At 37.2% G+C, this 20,794-nt stretch overlaps 1 long non-coding RNA gene across 1 annotated transcript; it reads left to right on the top strand.

The window, feature by feature from the left end:
- Positions 1 to 4,115: 4,115 nt before the first annotated feature.
- On the top strand, positions 4,116 to 14,989 carry LOC121445539. Its single transcript, XR_005973951.1, has 3 exons — positions 4,116 to 4,232; positions 10,588 to 10,770; positions 13,766 to 14,989. It is a non-coding gene; the product is annotated as an uncharacterized LOC121445539 (long non-coding RNA).
- Positions 14,990 to 20,794: the final 5,805 nt, after the last annotated feature.

The raw sequence follows: 20,794 nt of genomic DNA, 5'->3' as shown, positions 1-20,794 counted from the left end.
AACTCATTTAATATATGAAACATATTTATAAATCTGAAGAAGAAATACATTTTAGTGAATAAACAATTGAGTTCTTCCATAGTCCTCTTCTAAATGTGGATTAATGAGAAAGACAAACACAATCAACAACACCAGACTTTAATGATATACATACATATTCTCTTGATCTTCAAAATTACATTAGTTCACAAATAAGTGAAGTCAAATGGACACACTTAACATTACTAACAAATATAGGTAATTGAACCTATTTTGAAAATGCTACCTAAAAAGAGTAGTATACACATCAAAAGGCATATAAAACACTGTCCAGGATAAAGCAGACACTATGCAAGAAAGTCAACTTTACAACCTATGCAAGGAAGTCAACTTTAAAACCTAACTGAGATTTTACTCTCACCTCACAAAGCTACTCCATGCCATCTAAAGATCAGCATGATGACCCTCTGGAGCCATGTGCATGTCCATCCCACAGGTAGCATTTCACAAGCCTGGGACCCCAATCCCTGAGTGGAAAATGTCTTGCATTTGACTCCAAGGTACACTACAAAGGAACACTCTGCTCTCCCTCCTCCTGTCAGTTGTGAAACTAACAGTGTCATCTGAAGTCCTGTGCTGGTTGCATGCTTGTGTGCCCTAATGATCACCCACACCTCATTTTTTCTTCCTTTTACTTCTAAGGAAATGTAGTGACAACCTTCTTGGTTTTTAATGGAACAAATATTTTTCAGCCAATATCTTCTAATCATGGTTTTCTTTGCCCCAACTTCTCCCAGACACTCAAAGCACTATAACCCACCCAAACCACACACTTTTTTTCCTTTCTCTTACAAAGCAAACAGGCCAAAAGAAAAAAACAAGCAAAAGAAAGAGAAAGAAAATAAAAACATAAGAAACCAGTGCATATATACAAACAAAAACAATAAAAACACAATTTTAGAAACCACACTATAAAAGCAAAAGGGCAGTAAGACGAAAGAAATGCCTCCTAAAAAGAAATCTGAGATTAAAATCTATATAAATATCATTGAGTTTGCTTTGAGTTGGCCATCTCATTCTGGGCTTGGGGCCTACCTATAAGTGTGGTTAATGATGAACTCTAGCAGGCCCAACTGTGGCAAACCTGGCACCAACAGGTCTTGCCCTTCCATTCCATATTCTTTGCTGAACCTTTAGGTTGCATTCCTAGTACTAGTCACTATGATCTATTTGGCTACTTTGTTATGCCTGATTCCTTCCTGAAGCTGATCACAAAGATCCAACTATCAAAACATCTAGGTCCAGCAATCAAAAATTCCCATTTGGCTACCCCAATTAACGTGTCCAATCAGAACTTAACAACCCATCTTAGACCATTCTAACACAGACTGGTCCTTTGTCCCTCTTAAAATTAACACCTGCAAAGCTATTTGCTACTGTTTCTGCCTGATTCATATCCAAACACCTTACATCCCTTTGTTTTGGAAACTGGTGTTTGAGTGTGGGTTGTGATTAATACTGCTTCCAGAGGGAAACACCCTGTGGTCTATGAGTCTCTTCAGTTAACATGCCCAAGGAAATATGATTGAGAAAGCATTTTTTTTTTGCAAGAAGATGTCACTTCTCTTTATCAGCACTGAAATGACTCTTTAGGACATTTTGTTATGACTATAGTTCAGTTCTTTGCTCAGCCTCTGGAAGCAGATGGGAAGTAAAGCAGAGGTCCACAACTCGACAATATGCAGAGTCTGAGAAATTTGGGAACATGAAGTACATAATGGGATATCTTCATCAAACTACTCCTCTCAAGGTTCAATGAGCTATGCAGAAGAGGAGGTGGAAAGAGTGCAAGACCCAGAGAGGAATCTTGATGCCAAGGAAACAGTGTCTTCCAAACACAACAGGATTGATGCACATAAGAATTTGCAGAGATTTTAGCATCATGCACAGGTTCAAGCCAGACAGCGTCCGAGAATAACCTTCTTGCTCTAGTCCCATTGAAAAACTAAAAATGACATGACAAAACAAGATGATACATCTTCTCTAAAATTAGTACTCTAATAATAATGTTCATTGAGAAAAGAAATTAAATGGCACAAAAACAATGAACTCAAATTAACAATTTTAGGAGCTGGACAGGGGGGTCAGTATCATGTACCACTCTTTCAGAGGAATAGAATTTTTATTTTCATGGTACTCACATAAGGAGGCTCAAAACTAATGTCCCTCCTGCTCTACATGATCTCATGCCTTTCACAGGAATGAATGTGCACATAAATAAAACACGCAGAGAAACACACACATTTTCAGACATATTTAATTCTATTACTGTGAAAAGATACCATGACCGTGACAATTCTTATAAGGAAAATATTTAATTGGGGTGACTCACAGTTTCAGAGTTTCTGTCTATAATTACAATGGCAGGGAGCATAGTGGCATGCAGACTGGCATGATGTTGATAACATCTTGATCAAAAGACAACAGGAAGTAGACTGAGTCACTGGGCGTAGCTTGAGCACATAGGAAACCTCCAAGCTCACACCCATAGTAACTTACTTCAAAGACCACACCTACCTCAATAAAGCTAACCTTCCTAATAGTGCCACTCACTATGATCTTATGGTGGCCAATTGCTTTCAAACTAACACGAGTTAAACTGCTGTTCATTTCCAAATTTGTGTTGAAAACTAGATAAAGCATTTTATGATAATCTCCATTGTTTTCTCAAATTCTTTTAGCATTTTACTCTGTTCCTTAGAAATTATAAATTTTTGGCTTTTTTTGATATCCATGTTTGGTTCTATCCTGGGTCTCTGGGGCATCCCAGCCCTGAGTTCTGGCCCTCAGTGTTTGTTCCCACAATTTCTGTGCCATCTTTACCCCACTATATCTTGTAGAAAGGACAAATTATAGGTTGAAGGATTTGTGGATGGGTTGGTGTCCACTGGAAGTCTTTCCTGGTAACATGAAATGACAAGTTCAGGCTCTGCATCCCCCATTGTTAGAAGTCTTGGGTAAACTTACCCTGATAGATTCCTTTGCTTTAGGTTTCTAGCTCATCCCAGAGATGTTCCCAGATTGCAGTTGTCTCTCCCAGTACCCACTAATGATATTCCGCCCGCCATACTCATAGATTGGTACCTAACCTAAATGTCATCAGAGAAGCTTCACCCATAAACTGTTGGAAACAGATGCACAGCCAAACATTAGGTGGAGCTCTGAGAATATTGTGGGAAATGGGGAGAAAGAACTCTAGGACCCAGTGGTGTCAAGAGCACCACAAACACACATACACAAAGCCAACTAACAGGGGCTCATAGTAGCTCACAAAGAACAAACTGACAACCAGGGAGCCTGCATGATCTAGGCCCTCTACATATATGTTTCAGTTGTGTAACTTGATCTTCATACTAAACTCCTAACAGTGAGATCAGGGGCTGTCTCTGAAACTCTTGTCTGATTTTAGGACCCATTTCTCCTAACAGATTGCCCCATCCAGCTTTGCTATACATAGAGGGCCTGCCTATATCTGAAGATAAAGAAAGGAAGTGGAGTAGTTGGGGAGGGGACAGGAATTGGGAAGAGGGCAGGGAGGGAAACTTGGTTGGGATGCAAAAACAAACAAAAAAGCAATAAAGGTTTTTTTTTAAGTAAATAAATTTAAATTAAAAAAATTAAAAAGAAATTTAATCTCTTGTCTTCCTTTCTGAATTCTTGTTTGATTGTCTAGGAGACTGGCATAAAGAAATTGGATGCTTGCTTTTCTTTTTTTTATTTTGTTTTGTTTTTGTTTTCATTTGTTTGTTTGTTTGTTTTGTTTTCAGGACAGGGTTTCTCTGTAACAGCTCTGGCTGTCCTAGAACACATTTTGTAGTATAAACCAGGCTGGCCTTGAACTCATAGAGATCTGCTTGCCTCTGCCTCCTAAGTGCTTGGGAAATTGGATGGTTTTTATTGTTTAACAAAGGTAAAATGACTAAATTAGAGTACTATTGTGAAAACAATGTTTGAATATTGTGAAAACAGTGTTTGAATGTTATTTATTTTATCTGTCTTTCTGTGAACTTTGATATTTACTGAGCTAGCTTCCAGTAATGCACTAAAAATCAAAGCCACACGCAGTACTGTTAATGACAGGATTCCCACAAGCACCACTGCTGCTGGAGAACATTAGGTTTTAGTAGATGGGGTGGTCTAGTGTGTTACTCTTAGTGTTCTAACCCTGTGGCTTTCTACTGCGAAAGGAGAAGGTAAGTGGAGATAGTTTGAAAAATATACTTTCTAATCAAATGTATTTATCTGTTGTGTGTATGGGGATATTTTCTTGCTAATTTTAAACTTTATTATAAAATATTGGACATAGAAAATAAACTATAAGAAAGCTTTAAGTGAAAAATTAGAAAAATTTTGAATAATTAAAAACTGATCCACTTATGGAGTTTCTGATAAGCAATTATGGAGAAAATTTTTAACAAAATGGGCTTTTCTCTGTTCTCTACACCTCAAAGTATGAATGGCTTCTAAATATAATTTTGAGAGACAAAATAAACTCTTTTTAATGTGTAAATAATAAACATAGCAAGATCAATTTTCAAAATGCTATTCAACTTAAATTAAAGAAAGCCACTGAACAAGACAAAACACCCAACAGACTTTAAATATCCCTGTGTCTGTGGGGGATTGATTTTATTCTTTCAGGTTGTACAAGTTTAATGTCATAGTCACTAAAATGAATAACTTTTCCCATTTAAACCAAATTATCATTCATCAGATAAGTCAATCAAGAATATTTATTTGTGAATGTAAGGCACCAAAGCGCCAACAATTGGCTCTTTCTGATCTCCAATGAACTTAGAAAGTAGAAGATTATGTCACATCTGTATTATTACTTTGTGCTTTACCAGGATTTTACGTCTGTCTTTCAGTGTTTGAGAATGCCATCATATCTAAGGAATCTCAAACTATGCCTTAAATGGGTATAGGGTTCTGGAATTTCATCACTATGCTTGACTCTGATGTTAGGTATTCTGTATTGTGTTATTTGTTGTTTGCTCGTGTTTACATATAATTAGGGTTATGCATGTAACTTGTTAGTCCTCACTTATCTGGAAAAAGCTAGGATCAAGACAATTTCAAACTTTGAAAAAATTCACACTTTTACATTTTTAGCCAAATTTATATCATAGATCTTAAACATTTTATTATGCTCTGACATTTCATTTTGATTGTGGGAAAACAGTCACCTAATGAGAAAAATCCATCCTGCCAAGAAACAGAAAATGTTTTCTCTAAATTTTTTATAGTTTTATAATATTTAAGATTGATATAATTATATTTCTCCTTTCTTCATTCCAAACTGTCCCATATATCCTTCATTTATCTCTGTATCATGGCCTCTTCCTTTACTAATTTTTATTACATTCATGGGTGCATATTTATGTCTGCATGTGTGTGTGTGTATATATATATATATGGAATATGTATGTATATATGTATACATATATGTGTATGTGCATGAATATATGTGTATATGTGTATACATACATGCTCAGTCTATACAATAGTATTTATAAATATAGTTTGTCTGATATTCTGTACAGACTGAAACATGACCTAACATACTCATAATTTCCCTTTTAAATTTACTTTTAAGTTTACTAAGTATGCGGCAACAAAAGTAGAAGAATTCATAGTAAGGAAGAGGTAGATAAATACATGAAAAACAGATAGGCAAGCAGGCAGGCAGACAGTAAAACATTATTTTAGGCCCTCAAGATATAAGCATTGGTCCAATAAGGTGACGAATTTATGGCAGGTATCTGAATTTCCACTTTGAGAGTCCTCTTGGATGAGACTTCTAAGAAAAAAATAGCAGCAGATAGAGATCACATAAACATACCAGGTGTTCTCGACATCCAGCAGGAGCTTACTGGAAGAGCTGAAATAGTAAACTGGAGTTTCTGATTGATTCTTCCCTCCCCCACAGATAAACTTGCCAGGCTCATCTTTCACTGTTTTCTGTTTTTCCTGGAAATCCAGATGGGGAACTCCAGCTGGCTAACCTTACACGTGCTTCCTCAGTTTATGCTGGATATCTGCAAGAAAAATTGATGGTATAACCTTTCCACTAGTTTTATTTTTTTTTCCTTGAAAGCCTCATGTAATGGGACACTATGTTTCCTTTGGAACCCCAGCTGGCTGCAATAAAATGGCTTTCCCCATTAATGTATTCAGGTTATGAGCTGGAGCCAATTTTACAAACTTTTCCTGTCAGTTTTACTGTCTGTCTGCCTATCTACCTTTCTGCCCCTCATTTTATCTATCTCATATATATCTCATTTATCTTGCAATTGATTCTTTTCTTAATTTTTTATTGAAATAGACTTATTTCTTATACAATATATCTTAATTACAGTTTCCTCTACCTTTTTTCCTCTCATCCAGATCTATATTTCTTTCTGTCTCTCATTTGAAAAGAGTAGATTTCTAAAAGGAAACAAAGAACCATAACCAAATAAAATATAATAAGGTAAAATAAACATCATCACTCTGAAACTGGATAAGGCAAACCGACATAAGAGTCCAAGAGAATTGGTAAACTATATATGTATTGCATTAAAATACAAAACTGAAAGCTTCATTATATCTGTGAAGCACCTGGCACAGACCCACACAGGCCCTGTGCTTGTTGCTTCAGTCTCTGTAATTTCATGGGAGCTTGCTCAATTTGTTTAAAGGACCTTGTTTTTCTGGTGTCCTCCATTTGCTCTTGCTCTTACACTCTTTCCACCTCTTCTACCACAGAGTTCCCTGAGCTCTGAGGAGAGGTATTTGGTGGAGACATCCCATTTAGAGATGACTATTCCAAAGTCTCACTTCTGTCTCTCTGTCTCTCTCTTTCTGGGAAATGTCTGTCTGTGTGTCTCCGTAATTGTTCAGATATGCTATAGAAAGAGCCTCTCTGATGATCACTGAAAAAAGCACTGATCTATGTGTACAGTAGAATATTATCATTTTGTCACCATTTCCTTTTTAAAAAGACCAGTACTTTTTGGTTTTACCCTATGTCTCTGGGATATCCAGTGTCTGGTTCTTAGTCACCTGATGTGTGATTCCCTTCTGTATTCTGTGAATACCATTGGTTAATAAAGAAACTGTCTTGGGCATGCATAGCAAATACAGACAGGTGGGTAAAACTAAAATGAATGCTGGGAGAAAGAAGGGTGAAGTCAAGGAGAAGCCATGGCCAGAGACAGATGTGCTAAAAACTTTGCTGGTAGGCCACGACTTCGTGGTGATGCACAGATTAATGGAGATGGGTTGAATTAAGATGTAATAGTTAGCCAATAAGAAGCTAGAGCTAATGGTCCAAGTAGTAATTTAATGAATACAGTTTCTGTGTGATTATTTCAGGATTCTGGGCAGCCAGGAAACAAACAAGCAGCCTCACACTACAATAGACACCCAATAGTGTTACGTATAGGTTTAACCTCATAGAATGAGCCATATGTCAAATCAGACATTGGCTGGTTGTGTCCACAAGCTTTGTGCCTCCATTGCCTTAGCTTATTTTGCAATCAGGACAGAATATTAGATCAAACAACTTGTGACTGAGTTGTATACATTTCTCTTTTGGTAACCTGTAGAGTACCTGCCTTTACCAAAGACACTAGAACATAGGGTGAAGGTTCAATGTAGGTACCTCTTGACTTCTCCATGTTCAATGAGTTGTGTGAGTATTGTCTTTAACAATAGGGCCTTGCTGTCGATTTATAGAGAGCATCTTACTCTTGGCAACAGTCTGGATTGTTTGGGGCCTTCCATGGAATCCATTTAGCCAATAACTCATTTGGATGTAACCCAGTCCTTGTACTGGAATCTTCTTTTAGTGACAAGAATAGCCAGTTGAAATTCTTTACCACCACTATTTTGAGACATTATTTGGATCATCTTCTTATATTTGAGAAGGAAATCCTACACTAGGTTTCCATACTGTCACTCTATTGCCTCTCAACTCTAGCTGTTCCTTCCCACATTCGCTTCTCATTCTTACCCAATTCTCCTGTTCCAGCTGCAACCTTCCACAGTCAATCCATAAAACTTTTTAACTTCCACATCCCAGGAATTCCTATGTATCCCCTTACCCAGTCTCTTCCTCTATACATAACTTTCTGGTTCTATGGTTGGCAATATCTTACATAATGGCTACTATCTAAATATAAGTGAATACATAGTGCATTTATCTTTCTCAGTCTGGGTTACCTCCCTCAGCGTAACTTTTTCTAGTTGCATCCATTTGCTTGCAAATTTTTGCATTTCTATTATTTGTTTCTCAATCATTTGCAATTCCTCTGTGGAGAATTATCTATTTAGTTCTATGCCCCATTTTTAAATTGGATAATTTGGCTTTTTGATACCTCATTTCTCAGTTCTTCATATATTTTGGATATTAATCCTCTATTGATGTGGAATTTGATGTAAGTGGGTCTTCTATCTATCTGTTGTTTCATTGGTTAATTAATAAAGAAAACTGCTTGGCCTGATAGGTCAGAACATAGGTAGGTGGGAAAGACATAACAGAATGCTGGGAAGAAGAAGGCAGTGAGGCAGACGCCATAGCTCTCCTCTCCAAGATGGACGGAGGTTAGAATCTTCCTGGTAAGGCACCACTTCGTGGTGCTACACAGATTATTAGATATGGGTTAGTCAAGATGTAAGAGTTGGCCAATAAGAGGTTAGAACTAATGGGCCAGGCAGTGTTTAAATGAATACAATTTGTGTGTTGTTATTTCGGGTGTAAAGTTAGCCATGCGGGAGCCAGACAGAACAAAAAGCAGGCCTGCTCACCTCTTCACTACAGGAATTGGTTAAAATCTTTGCCCATTATGTAGGCTGCCTTTTGGTCCAATTGACAGTGTCCTTTGCCTTATTGATGCATTTCAGTAAGCCATTGGGTTTGAACATAGGTCATGAGGCTTAGAGGCAAGCACTCTCAGTGGCTCAGCCTTCTCATTAGCCAATAATCTGTTTTTCTCATAGGACATTCATCAGGTGTGATGGCACATATTTTGATTCTAGCAGTTAGGGCCTTGGAGCAAGATGTTTTAAATTTGAGAATGTGTTGGCCTATATAATGAATCCCTGTTTCCAAAAACAAATGAACAAAATATTAAATTAATGACTCATGTGTCTGACCTGTGTATATTCTATATCTGTGATTAGAATGTAATTGTTTTATTATCATAAATGCCAGTTCTTATTAAAAGTATGTCTAAATTATCAAAATAATGATTTGCAGTAGGAAGCAGGGTCATGCAAACTTGAGCAATGTGAGGAAAGATGAAGGACATTAACAGAGTAGAAAATTTGAAAGGATAGCAACAGACTGAAAAACTTGATTCTCAGCTCAAGGGCCCATGCAAATTTAATTCATTAGGGATGTCAATATCTGGCAAAGTGGCACACACCTGTAATTGTAGAACTTGGGAAACAGAAGCATGAGTGTCTTGAATTCTAGACAAGTTTGGTCTTTCTTTGAACACTAATCACAAACAAACAAGAAGAAACCTGTGACCCCAAAATAATAAAAATCAAACTAAACAAATGATGCTCACTAATTTCTCACTGATTATAAGCAGTTCAAAATTATGAAATCATGACTTTCTTTAAAACAATGCTAACATAGAATGCAAGGGTAGAACTATTAGTTCTTTGGGACAACACTTGGCTAAGCGGTGGCCTTAGGGCCATCTATGAAAATTAAATGAAAAAAATGAAAGTATTTATATGTACAATTCTGTTGCATGACTAAACTTTTCCTGAGCAGATGATGAACAAGCAGCTACTTGCTCCAGATAAGGAGACCAAAGAGACCAATGTACAGATAACACTAAAGTCAAACTTGGTGAACCATGAGTTTTAGTGAAGTTACTTATAGAAATATAAGTAAAATTTGACTTACAGGAGTAGAAATGACTCAAAGAAAGTTGTATCACCAAAGCACCCCCCCAGCATAGATGACAACTCACAAAATCTGGGTCATGAAGTACACTGCACAGTTTCTAGCAGCTCAACATGATGGAAAATATCTTTTCCATGTGACTCCATTGATATAAAGAACTACCCAGGAGCTCTGCTGGTGCCGGCCTCTTCCAGGCACTTAGCAGAAAAATATAACTTAGAGATACCTACACTCACCTGGACCCTATCAGGAAACCAGCAAGCCTTATCTACCTCTTGTCAATAAATGGGTATTTCTGCAAAGTGATGATGAAGATCAAGAATATGTGGATACAGGAACAGTGTCTTGAAAACAAACTCTGTCTGTCTGCATTGATATCTGTCTGTTCAGTACTGTTCTGAGTAGCACTGGAAGGTTTCAGAGCACACATGCTTGCTCTAACTCAGTAAGTGTTTTAGGTGAGAAAGAAGGGAGAAATTGCCCTTTATCTCTCAATTTATATGATTAAAATTTCTGTAAACAATCATTTCTGTAACCAAAAATCACCAAACCTTAATATTATGGTTACCACTTCACTTTTCTTGGTTTTTGCTTGAGCTTTTACTTTGACTTGATCTCTCAAACACTCAAATGTGTGTTCTTAGATTCAACAAAGACATGCGGGCCTCCTCCACCTATTGACCATGGGGACATCACCTCCTTCCCCTTACCAGTATATGCACCATTATCATCAGTTGAATATCAGTGCCAGTCCTTTTACCAACTTCAGGGCAAGAAGAAAATAACATGTAGAGATGGAGAGTGGTCAAAGAAGCCAAAATGTTTAAGTGAGTACCTTGTTTTCAGAGATCCTGGGAAAGTCAGAATCCAAATATGAAGATTTGAGTCAATTCATTTTATTTGAAAGTACATATTGTCCTATGTGGTAAATCTTGAAGAGGCACCCATATATAAGAACTGAAAACAAATCTGATTAACAAACAGTATGGGTATCATTATACAAAAAAAATCAGTCTTTATCTAGATGCCAATCTCAATTTTATGAGAAGTAACAATAAAAGCAATATCATTCACAGTAATTTAAAAAATTATCTAGCAATGAATTTAACAGAATTGAATGACTTCTGAATTCTGAAGTTAATTGATAAAAAAAAATCTCATAAAACAAGATAATAGAGAAATTTCTTATATTAGTGGGTTGGAAGAATTAATATTAAAATTACCATGTTTCCCAAAGCAATTAGCAGACTCTATGAAACTCCATTAAAATATGGACAACATTCTTCACATAGGTATGAGAAAAAAATTTAAATTTTTTATAGAAGTACAATAACAAGAAGTTCGAACAAAGAAAAATATGGAATATTGTAATATCTTGTTCCAAGATTCACCAGTAGCACAACTAAAACATTATGATATTTGGATAACAACTGATGCACAGAAAGAGAATATATATTTGAGAACTTGATCTATGCATCTATAGTTAATTGACTTGGATAGAATTCTAATAACATATATTGGAAAAAATGATAGAATCTTCGATAAATGATGCAAGGAAAATTGAGTCCCACATAGAGATGATTGAAATTTGATTCCTGTCTCTCATTCTGGGAGAAAGTCAACTCCAAGTGGATCAAAATTAAGTACAAAACACTGAAAGTACAATGAAAACAATGGGAAAACACAGAAGTGGGCTTAATCATTAAATTTTGGATGGAATCCCAAAACACAAGACACAAAAGCAAACCTTAGGCAATGGAGTATAAGACATTCAAATACTTCTGTATAGTGAAGATCATGATCAAGGCAATTATTACACAGCCTCTAGAACTGGAAAAAAAAAGATTATCAGCCATTCATGGTCAGTGGTTTACATCTGTAGTACAAGGGTTTCCTATGTCAAGGATACATAAAACAATTTAAATACATTTTAAAAGATAAGTGAATCTACCAAAACTGGGAAAAAATGAGCAGACAATTACCAAAGAATAACTATGCATGACAGTGAGGGAAATAATGCTTAATTCCATACTTTTCATGGCGCTGCCAATCAAAGCCACAATGAGATACCATATCATCCAGTTAGAGCTGTAACACAAATAGGATTCCTTAAAATAACAAAAGCTCATGACTGTGTAGAGGGAAAGAACCTCTTAATCTGAATCTAGGAATGTGATTTTGTGCAGTTACTATGGAGAACAATATGAAAGCTGCTTAAAATCTGAAAATAAACCTACCATATATTATCCCTATGCCCCTTCTTTGGTATATGCCCATAGAAATGAAATCAGCCCACTCAATCTTCAAGTATATGTTAAATGCATATACTACTTCACAGATCCTAAGAAGGGAAATTTGTTACATTCCTGTCAATTGTTGAATGGCGAAAGACAACATGGTATACTTGTATGATGTAAGCCCAGGGTCCAAGGTAGTGGTTGGTAATCTAATTTCCACCAGGACTGCCACTTGTACAGTTTGGTTATTCAATAGATAAATAGAAATTTCATTAAAAAAAAACTTTCAAAATAAAATGCATGATACATTCATAGTTACTACTTTGTGAATATATGATGAATATTGTGAAGGCAATTATGGTTAGGCTTTCTAATCACAGTATTTTTTAAATTCTTTTAACTTTTATTGATTCTTTGTGGATTTCATATCATGCTTCCTGATGCCACTTATCTATCTCCCTGTCTCCTCACATCTGCTCTCCACCCTTGCAACCTCCCCCATCACTACAAAACAAAACAAAATCTAAAAGAAAAACCAAAAATAAAACCAAACGAACAAAAAATAAGGAAAAACCTCTCATCATGGAAGCTGTAGTGTGACCCTGTGAATCACACAGTTTATCCTTTAGTCCATTCATCTTTACTTTTTTTTTAAATTTATTTATTTATTTTTTAAAGATTTCTGTCTCTTCCCCGCCCCGCCTCCCATTTCCCTCCCCTCCCCCAATCAAGTCACCCTCCCTAGGCAGCCCAAAGAGCAATCAGGGTTCCCTGCCCTGTGGGAAGTCCAAGGACCACCCACCTCCATCCAGGTCTAGTAAGGTGAGCACCCAAACTGCCTGGGCTCCCACAATGCCAGTACGTGCAGTAGGATCAAAAACCCATTGCTATTGTTCTTGAGTTCTCAGTAGTCCTCATTGTCCACTATGTTCAGCTAGAGAAGCTAAATAAGAAGGAGAACCCAAAGAAAAACATTCATCTTTATTTTTAAGAGTTCATTGCTATGAACCATTGGTATGGCTCCTGCTACACTACCCATAAGGAGCTACGGACATCAACAGAGCATTCACAGTATTATTAATGATTGTCAAACCACTGAACATTAGATTTGCTTACCATACATGTCATGGCTCAAATTGTATAACTCTGCCCAATACCTAAATCAAGAAAAACAAATATAATTATCCTGAAATGCAAGTTATGAATGTTAGGAGCACTTGGTGATGAATCGAATTATTATATTAAACCTATAACTTTTACATCATGTAATATTCTCTATTTACTTAAATTTATGTGCTCCTTTCATGGTTTTTAAGAATTTACCAGTTGGGTCGCAGTGACACACACCTATAATCCCAGCACTTGGGAGGCAGAGGCAGGTGGGTATCAGTAAGCATGATGCCAGCCTGGTCTACAAAGCAAGTTTCAGGACAACCAGGATGGTTATACGAAAAAAAAAAACTGCCAAAAAAGCAAAAAATAAAAACAGCTTAGCAAAAATTACTACAAATATAATACTTTCTATGTGAAAACTAAATCACTGTAGATATATGTATTGAAATTTTATGATAATTTTTTCTTTTAGATCCATGCATAGTATCAGAAGAAATTATGGAAAAACATAACATAATTTTCCGATGGAAAGAAAAATAAAAGCGGTACTACAAATCAGGGGAAATGCAAGAATTTAAGTGTAAAAATTGATATCACCTGGCAACATCTCAACTATCCCAGACATTTTGCATCGATGGTCACATCAATTATCCTACTTGCACAAAATCACACTAAAAACATTAGTAGAATTAAGTCACATACCTTTGCTCAATTAAGGTGCATGCATATTATCAATAGTTTTAATTTTACTTTTGAAGTATTGCTTAACTAAATTTTATTCATAAGTATAAGCTTGTATTATTATATTGTGATTAATCTGGCAGCAGAAAGTGCTGACACAAAGTCACAAGCAGTTTATTCAAAGTTCCCAAAACATGATGTGTCTCGGAATAGATGCAATTGCTTCCCCATCTTTCTCTATCCACCACTTTCCCAAAGCTTCTTCTATACTTTCTGATATACAGTTCTGATTCACAGTGAACACGAGACATAGTGTCTCAGTCCTCAAAAATACAACATTTCATAATCTGAAAGAACAAAATGTCATGCTTTATATTACTAATGAAAATAAGTAATTTGTGCATTTTTGTTTTTGTTGCTAATTAATAAATAGGAAGAATTTGGTGAATTAACTTCCAAATATAATACTTTTATAATTTTAAATATTCAAGTAATTATACAAAAGACTTAAATTTGAATTGGGTATAAGCATGCATTGACTATCACAATATTTTTTTACAGTTAAAGATTTTTATTAAAATATGATAGTTTCTTTTCATCACATCAGATCATTTTTATTATAAAGCTAAAAATATGCAACACCTGTCTTACTCTTGCTTGGTCTGTTTAGTCCCTGCTGAACTTTTGCCCTTTGACTAGCTTTTTCTCGGTCCCTCTATTCCAGCCACGTGCTTCCCTCAGTTTTGTGCAAAGGCCACTACAATTAAGACTTGCACCTGCTATTCCATAGTTACAGATCCTTCCTACTGCTGTTTCTGATTGAAACCTTCCAAAGCTTATCTTCTCTTGCTTGTCTTCTTCTATCACAATATTGATGTTAAAAACCTATGAAAATTTTGTGTAACTTGTAAACAGGCAAGTTTTGCCCCCAAAACAATAAAGAAAAATGGTGTTAAATATAATAAACATAAAACCCAAGTTTGTCTTAATAAATGGCAGTGTTGCAAGTTGCTGCCTCTCCTCCCAGCCTATGGCCTCACGATGTTTCTCCCTAATTCCTCCAGTCATTAGCTTCTATCCATTCCTTCTAGCCATGTTCCACTCCTTTCTCCTTATAGACCTACTGCACAGCTTTTTCCTGCCAGCACACATGTCTGGAACTCGGAGACCCTAGAGCCACTACACATGGCTAGAGTTCAGAGTGGGCAACAGCAACCCAAGTGTTAAAGTCCCACTCAACAAAGGTCAGATGAAATATTTGCAGCGAGGAAAATGTCAAATGGCATAACTCTTGATGTCTAGATTCTAGCACAAAACACAAGCCTGAATAAACAAGACAATATGCTTTCTCCAGAAGCCAGAGGCCCCACTGTAGCATGCCATGAGAAAAGCAATAAAGCAAGCGCTTCACAGGAGCAACTGGGAATGTGTTGGAGAAACTTAGAAAGATTACCAATAAATACTAAACAAAGGCAGTGAAAACAACACAGAAACAGATGAATGAAATAATGAAAAAATCCCAGATATGAAAGGAGACAACAACAACAAAATGAAATCACTAAAGAATTGCCAAACTCCTAGGCAGTTTGTGGGGCCACTGGCAGTAGAACTAGTATTTCTCCCTAATGCATGAACTGGCTTATTGGAGTCCATTCCCTATGGAGGATACCTTGCCCCACCTACATACAGGGCACAGGGCCTTGGTCCTGCCTCCAGTGATGTGACAGACTTTGTTGACTCCCCATGGGAGGCCTCACCCTCTCCAAGGAATGGTAGGGGATTAGGAGGTCAGGAGGTTGGAAAAACAGAGAGGGGGGAGGAAGGGGGAACTGGGATTGGTATGTAAAATGAAAAAGTTCTTTCTTTCTTTCTTTCTTTACTTATTAAAATTTTTCAACTCGCCCACTTCGGCCCCACCGCCCTCTTTTGGCGCGTGGCATCGCCCAGCCTGTCTGGGCGCTGGGTCCGAGTACTCGGGGCGCCCGGGCGGGCTGCAGTTCCTTTGTTTCTGTGGCCTGCCTGCACCAAGCGGGGTAGGCGCTTTGTTTGCAAGCTGCCCAACCAGCACAGAGGCCTGATCTCTAGGCGCCAGGAGACCTAGCATTGGGGAGAAACAGCATTGGGCACGGAGACCTGATCTCTCGGCGCCAGGAGAGGCAACATTGGGGAGAGCCAGTGTTGGGTAGGCAAGGAGACCTGATCCGGTAAAAGAAGATCCATAGGGAGCATTTGGAAGAAGAGATGGGCAGATGCCACGGCAAGAATTCGCCCAACAAGCTGAAAAGCAACATGAAGCCACCAGAAACCAGCGACCTCACAATGGGAGGACAAGAACATCTTAATCAAGAAGAAGGAGAAAAGATTGACTTCATGAAAGTGATTGACACCCTTAACCAGCATGTAAAAAACGCCCTTAGAGAAATGGATGAGAAATATAACAGAAAGTTTGAAGAATTGAATAAATCAGTGAATGATACCCTAGAAAACCAAGGAAAAACAATCAAACAGATAATGGAAACAGTTCAAGACCTGAAAACTGAAATGGAGGCAAAGAAGAAAACACAAACAGAGGGCCGGCTGGACATGGAAAATCTAGGTAAATGAATAGAGACTACAGAAACAAGCATAACCAGCAGAATACAAGAGATAGAAGAAAGAATCTCAGATTCTGAAGATAACATAGAGAAAATAAACACACTGATCAAAGAAAACAGCAAGTCCAACAAACTCTCATCACGAAACATTCAGGAAATATGGGATACAATAAAAAGACCAAACCTAAGAATAATTGGAATAGAAGAAGGAGAAGAAGTGCAGCTCAATGGTCCAAAAATATATTTAATAAAATTATAGAAGAAAACTTTCCCAACCTAAAGAAAGATATACCTATGAAAGTGCAAGAAGCATACAGAACACCAAATAGGCTGGATAAAAAAAAAAATCCCCTCTCCATATAATAAGGAAAGAATATTAAGAGCTGCAAAGGAAAAAAGGCCAAATTACTTATAAAGGTAAACCTATCAGACTTACACCTGACTTCTCCATGGAAACCATGAAAGCCAGAAGGTCCTGGATAGATGTACTGCAGAAACTGAGAGACCATGGATGCAAGCCCAGATTACTATAACCCAGCCAAGCTTTTATTCACTATAAATGGAGAAAATAAAATTTTCCAGGATAAAAACAAATTTAAACAATACGCAGTCACAAATCCAGCCTTACAGAAAGTAATTGAAGGAAAATCACTAACCAAGGAGTCCAACAATGACCACAATAATTCAGACATCTAGAGACCCTTCACTAACACAAACAAAGAAGGGAAACACACAAACCCAAGACTAAAAAAAAATGAAAGAAGTTAACAACCACTGGTCATTAATATCACTTAATGTCAATGGACTCAACTCACCTATAAAAAGGCACAGGCTAAGAGATTGGATAAGAAAACAGGATCCAACATTCTGCTGTTTACAAGAAACACACCTCAACCACAAAGACAGGCACCTACTCAGAGTAAAGGACTGGGAAAAGGCCTATCAAGCAAATGGACCTAAGAAACAGGCAGGTGTGGCCATACTAATCTCTAACAAAGTTGACTTCAAACTTAAATCAATCAGAAGAGATGGAGAGGGGCATTTTATACTCATAACAGGAACAGTTCATCAGGAAGAAGTCTCAATCCTGAACATCTATGCCCCTAATATAAAAGCACCCACGTACATAAAAGAAACATTGCTAAAATTCAAGGCAGCCATCAAACCGCACACACTAATAGTAGGAGACTTCAACACTCCTCTCTTACCAATGGGCAGGTCAATCAGACAGAAACCTAACAGAGAAATTAGAGAATTAATGGAGGTAATGAAGCAAATGGACTTAACAGACATCTATAGATTATTTCCACCCAAAGAGGAAAGAATAAACCTTCTTCTCTGCAGCTCATGGAACCTTCTCGAAAATTGACCACATACTCGGTAACAAAGCTAACTTACACAGTTACAAAAAAATATTAGTAACCACCTGTGTCTTATCAGATCACCATGGATTAAAGTTAGAATTCAACAATAATGCTACCCCCAGAAAGCCTACAAACTCATGGAAACTGAACAGTCAACTACTGAACCATACCTGGATTAAGGAAGCAAGAAAGAAAGAAATTAAAGTCTTCCTGGAATTCAATGAAAATAAAGAAACAACATACTCAAACATATGGGACACTATGAAAGCAGTGCTAAGAGGAAAGTTCATAGCACTAAGTGCCCAATTAAAGAAAACAGAGAAAGCACATATTGGAGACTTAACAGCCCACCTGAAAGCTCTAGAAAAAAAAGAAGCAGACTCACCTAGGAGGAGTAGAAGACTGGAAATAATCAAACTGAGGGCTGAAATCAACAAAATAGAAACACAGAAAACAATCCAAAGAATCAATGAAACAAAAGGCTGGTTCCTGGAGAAAATCAACAAGATTGACAAACCCCTATCCAAACTAATCAAACGGCAGAGAGAGAATTTGCAAATTAATAAGATCAGAAATGAAAAGAGGGGCATAACCACAGACACAGAGGAAATTCAGAGAATCATTAGATCTTACTACAAAAGCCTATATGCCACAAAACTGGAAAATGTAAAGGAAATGGATACTTTTTAGATAAATATCATATACCAACGTTAAATCAGGACCAGGTGAACAATCTAAATAGACCTGTTAGTCGCGAAGAATTAAAAGAGGTTATCAAAAACCTCCCTACCAAAAAAAGCCCAGGACCAGATGGTTTCAATGCGGAATTCTACCAGAACTTCCAAGACGATCTAATACCTATACTCCTTAATGTATTTCACAATATAGAAACAGAAGAGGCACTGCCAAATTCCTTTTATGAAGCTACAGTTACTCTGATACCAAAACCGCACAAAGACTCAACCAGGAAAGAGAATTACAGGCCAATCTCACTCATGAACATCGACGCAAAAATCCTCAACAAAATACTGGCAAACCGAATCCAAGAACACATTAGGAAAATTATCCATTATGATCAAGTAGGCTTCATTCCTGAGATGCAGGGCTGGTTCAACATACGAAAATCTATCAATGTAATCCATCATATAAATAAACTGAAAGGAAAAAACCATAAGATCATCTCATTAGATGCTGAAAAAGCATTTGACAAAATTCAACATCCCTTTATGATAAAAGTATTGGAGAGATTAGGAATACAAGGGTCATACCTATATAATAACAGCTATACACAGCAAGCCGACAGCTAACATCAAATTAAATGGAGAGAAACTCAAAGCCATCCCATTAAACTCAGGAACACGACAAGGCATTCCACTCTCGCCATACCTCTTCAATATAGTGCTTGAAGTTCTAGCAATAAGACAACATAAGGGGATCAAGGGGATTCGAATTGGAAAGGAAAAAGTGAAACTTTCATTATTTGCAGATGATATGATAGTGTACATAAGCGACCCCCAAAACTCCACCAAAGAACTTTTACAGCTGATAAACAGCTTTAGTAATGTGGCAGGATACAAGATCAACTGCAAAAAATCAGTCGCCCTCTTATACACAAAGGATATGGAAGCAGAGAGGGAAATCAGAGAAGCTTCACCTTTCACGATAGCCACAAACAGCATAAAATATCTTGGGGTAACTCTAACCAAGGAAGTGAAAGATCTATTTGACAAGAACTTTAAGGCATTGAAGAAAGAAACTGAGGAGTATACCAGAAAATGGAAGGACCTCCCTTGCTCTTGGATTGGGAGGATCAACATAGTAAAAATGGCAATTCTACCAAAGGCAATTTATAGATTCAATGCAATCCCCACCAAGGTCCCATCAAAATTCTTCACAGATCTGGAGAGGACAATAATCAACTTTATATGGAAAAACAAAAAACCCAGGATAGCCAAAACAATCCTATACAATAAAGGATTGTCTGGAGGCATTACCATCCCTGACTTCAAACTCTATTACAGAGCTACAGTGATGAAAACAGTGTGGTACTGGCATAAAAACAGAGAAGTCGACCAATGGAATCGTATAGAAGACCCGAATTTTAACCCACAAACCTATGAACACCTCATTTTCGATAAAGGAGCCAAAAGTATACAATGGAAGAAAGAAAGCATCTTCAACAAATGGTGCTGGCATAACTGGATGTCAACCTGTAGAAGAATGAAAATAGACCCATATCTATCACCATGCACAAAACTCAAGTCCAAATGGATTAAAGACCTCACTATCAGTCAGAACACATTGAACCTGATAGAAGAAAAAGTGGGAAGTACCCTACATCAGATGGGCACAGGAGATCGCTTCCTATGTGTAACCTTAACAGCTCAGACATAAAGGGCAACATTGAATAAATGGGACCTACTAAAACTGAGAAGCTTCTGTAAAGCAAAGGACACTGTCACTAAGACAAAAAGGCAATCTACTGACTGGGAGAAGATCTTCACCAACCCCACAACAGACAAAGGTATGATCTCCAAAATATATAGAGAACTCAGGAAACTAGACTTTAAAATGCTAATTAACCCAATTAAAAAATGGGGCACTGAACTGAACAGAGAATTCTCAGTAGAGGAAGTTCAAATGGCCAAAAGACACTTAAGATCATGCTCAACCTCCTTAGCGATCAGGGAAATGCAAATCAAAACAACTTTGAGATATCATCTTACACCGGTCAGAATGGCTAAAGTCAAAAACACCAAGGATAGCCCTTGCTGGAGAGGCTGTGGAGGAACGGGTACCCTCATCCATTGCTGGTGGGAATGCAATCTTGTGCAACCACTTTGGAAATCAGTGTTTCGGTTT

Source organism: Microtus oregoni, unplaced genomic scaffold, assembly GCF_018167655.1.
Source record: "Microtus oregoni isolate MIOR12 unplaced genomic scaffold, Mior012 000003F_ref0000135, whole genome shotgun sequence".
Classification (NCBI taxonomy): Eukaryota; Metazoa; Chordata; class Mammalia; order Rodentia; family Cricetidae; genus Microtus; species Microtus oregoni.
Note: the sequence above shows the minus strand (reverse complement) of the source record. Positions and strands in the feature narration are given on the sequence as shown.